Source organism: Ailuropoda melanoleuca, chromosome X (assembly GCF_002007445.2).
Source record: "Ailuropoda melanoleuca isolate Jingjing chromosome X, ASM200744v2, whole genome shotgun sequence".
NCBI lineage: Eukaryota > Metazoa > Chordata > Mammalia > Carnivora > Ursidae > Ailuropoda > Ailuropoda melanoleuca.
The window spans coordinates 92,682,237-92,685,575 of record NC_048238.1 but is presented as its reverse complement, the minus strand read 5'-3'; the positions used below and the strand labels follow the sequence as shown (position 1 = coordinate 92,685,575).

The window sequence follows — 3,339 nt, the reverse complement described above, 5'->3', positions numbered from 1 at the left end:
CTTTATCTTCCCTCCGCCCCCGCTGGGGCCGCGCCATCCCCCACCCCCCACGGCGCCCCCTTCACCTGGACAGAGCCCCCCGGCCGCTGTCGCAACTTTGCTCTTCTCCACGCCACCGGGGAAGCGGGCGAAGCGAGAGGAGGAGGGAGGTGGCTGGGGGTGCTGGGATCAGGCCGCTGGGCTCCGGGAGGACACGTGGGGGAGGAGGGGAAGGAGGAGGAGGAAGGGGGGGCGGGCCTGCAGTTCTCGGGGCTCCCCCTGCCAGCCCCGGGGAAGCCGGAACCTCTCCGGGCAGCCGCAGACCCCGCACTGGCCACGGGGGAAGAACGGAGCCACCTTTCCCGGCCAGCCCCCCGGCTCCAGGAAGGGGGGGCGAGCAGCGCCGCTCGGGGTCGGAGAGCGAGCGTTTTCGCTGGTGCTTTATGTGTGACTCTCTATCTCCGTTTAGCCTCCGTGTATGGGGAGGCATGGGGTCTTGCATGCGGAGGGCGCCCCCGCCGGACGCCCCGCCCCTTCCCTGGCCCCCCACTTCCCTAACCCGGGCGACTTCGGTGCAAGGCTCTGGCGCTCGGGCACCGAGGCCGCCCGCGGGCGCAGCCCCAGCCCCGGTGCCGAAGTGGGACAGGTGCTGGGGAAGGGAAAATGCCGGGGTCGCTGCCTCGCCTTGCGTCTCCCGGGCGGCCCACCCTTCGTGGCAACCTTCCGTGCTGCAAAACCCCTGGCCGCCTTCAAAGGACAGCTCCTGGCCTGGGCGCGGAGGCACCTTTTGCAGAGGGGGGGGGGTGCCTGGACCAAGAGGCCCGAGGGAGGAGGGAGGAGGGAGGAGGAAGGGAAGGAAAGGTCTGTAAAGGGGGAATCCTGCATGACTTGGGGCCGAAAACCTGGCTCGAGGAAAACTCAGCTTCTGTCCGCCCCCCCCCCATCCCGGGCTCCTCAGTCACCAAACCAAGGCCCCTTGACCCTTACCCTTTACCCTAACGACTCCCCGCCTGGCCAAAGGAATAAATCCTTGTATGTGTTTACATCCCAGGCCATCCCGCCATCCCCAGGATTGAAGGGCTGAGAAGCCTGCGGTCCACATTGGAACTCTGATGACTTTACATTAACTCCGAGAAGGAGAGCAGCTTGCGAAGGAGCTGAAGCTGCCGGCAGACTTGCTTTCAGTCTAAGGGTGTTTCTTAGCAGCTCCAACCCTGAGCCCGCGGTTGGGACTTCAAAGCCATAGGCTCAGCCTAGTGGATATTAGGGGAGGTGCCCAGCAGTTCCTGGAGGGTTCAGGGCTTTATAAACATGGAATGTGAAATTAATAGCAAGAATTTGAAAAAAAATCTTTATGTGCAGATATATTGATATTATTTATTATATATTTATCTATACTGAGGAAGCCAGAGGGTCATTTGGACTAGAAGGAAGCCCTGACGGATTAATGTCTTCCTCCTCCTCCTCCCTGCCCCCCTCCTTTGTTCCAGGCCCAGAGAGCTTCCATCTCTAAGCTATGGGGTGTCTTCTCTCAGTTGGAAGGACTTTAGAGATGGCAGCTGAGACTTGCCTGGTATGTCTCCCTCACCTGGTTTGAAGGAGGAGTATTGCAGAGGAGGGTAAGCCACTAAGGTAGCAGTGGCTTTGCTGTTGTCTAAGGCCTGGTGTTCTATGACCCCTCTGGCTTTTCCTCACCAGCCTCAAAATCTACTGCCAGCAATGTGGACATAACACTTGCCATTTTACTTTGATTTGGGAACTTCTTCACTAGCTGTCTTACTTGGCCATTCCCACCCTCCTGTGCATCCCCCCACCCCCAGCAACACACACACTTTAAAAAATGTTTGGCCTAAGTTGCACTAAGGAAAAGTGAAAATTTGAAATGATTCCTTTAAACTATTAACATACGAATTCTACAGGCATTATTAGGGTGTGAGGGATCACCTCCATTGGGCCTGATAATGCAGGCCCTACTAATTCTGCTTTGATTTAAACTTGCTGTCTTCACTGATTTTAATTCATCTGGTAATTACTAAATTTCTACTTCTCTTAAGGGCCTTAGGGCCTTGGGGCTACTTTGCTCTTTGGTTTGAGGCTGAAATGGATTCTGGACACCTCTGTTCCCCACTCATCTGTATCTCACCATTTGGCTGCATCATTTATCTGGCGAAATGAAGATTGGGGCAAGATGGTTATTTCCTGGTTGAAGCTCTAGCTTCTCTGAGCCCTTCCTGTTGGGGGCCATGCTTCCTGCCCTACAGGAGGTGATGGGAAATCAAGGAGCAGAGTGGGGAGAGCTGTGGGAAGCCTTGTAAAGAGTAGAGATTAATGATTACTTTATTTGAGGCTAGAACCACAACATAATAATAATAATAATAATAATAATAATAACTTTGTACAATGTCAGGATGTCTATAAAGCCCTTTCACTTGTGTTCTTTCATTTGTTTTCTCACTACAACCTTCGATTTTGTAATTGAGGAAACTGAGTCTATGAGCATCTATGAGTGGCTTGCTCAAAGTCACATGGCTAGTGAGTTCCTGAACCAGGACTCAACCCCAGTAATCCTGACCCCACATCCAGAGTTCTTTTCAACATGGTATAGCACCTCCATTTAATGCCAAAATGTTCCTTTTCATGCAGATTTTTAAATAATTGTTTCTTCCATCAATAACAGCTACTTGCCTGGGCAACTCTCAGTCAGCTTAGTGTGATGGAAAGAGGATTGTTTGGAGAGTTCTAAGAACCAGATCCTAGTTCTGTCCTGTGGATGGCTAGCAGTGGGGCCTCAAGCAAGCCCTAACATTCGAGTAGGGCCCACCCAATATCAAGCACTGTGTTTTGTGTCTTCCTCCCAACTCTAAAATATGGAAAGCAACGCTCCTGTCCTACCTCTCTCACAAGCACACCCCTGAGCATCAAATGGGATAGTGGGTGGGAAAGAATTTTGTGCACCATAAACTACTGGACTCACGCAAGTGTTACTACTATCAGCATCAGCATCACCAGCCTCCCTAGCACAGAGACCTAGGGGTGACACGGGGCCTCGGCTCTGCCCTTCTGGAGCCACCAGATGAACCAGGGCATTTGGGGTTCATGGGGGGTAATTTAGGCCTCAAACCAACCTCTGACTTAATTCATAGGATAATTGCTCCAATTCTCTGCTTTGTTCTGAAATCAGAGGCCTTCCTTGTGTCTTTGGTAAAACAGCCCAGTCCTGTGACAGCGACAAGATAACAACAATGACAACAATTTCAGGTGCTTAGATCGCTGGAGTGTCAGAAGGAAGTGAATTTGAAGCTTCTGGTCATCCCTTCATCCCCTGCCCGCCCTCCTTGGTCAGTTGAAGGTGAAGTCAGG

The 3,339-nt window shown here is 52.7% G+C and overlaps 1 protein-coding gene across 1 annotated transcript in view; it reads right to left on the bottom strand.

Annotated features, from left to right (window-relative positions):
• Positions 1-207, bottom strand: part of BCORL1 (BCL6 corepressor like 1) — a 61,952-nt gene extending 61,745 nt beyond the window's left edge. The window contains exon 1 of the mRNA XM_034648945.1: positions 66-207. The gene's annotated coding sequence lies outside the window, so the exon portion shown is untranslated. The remainder of the gene's footprint in view (positions 1-65) is intronic.
• Positions 208-3,339: the final 3,132 nt, after the last annotated feature.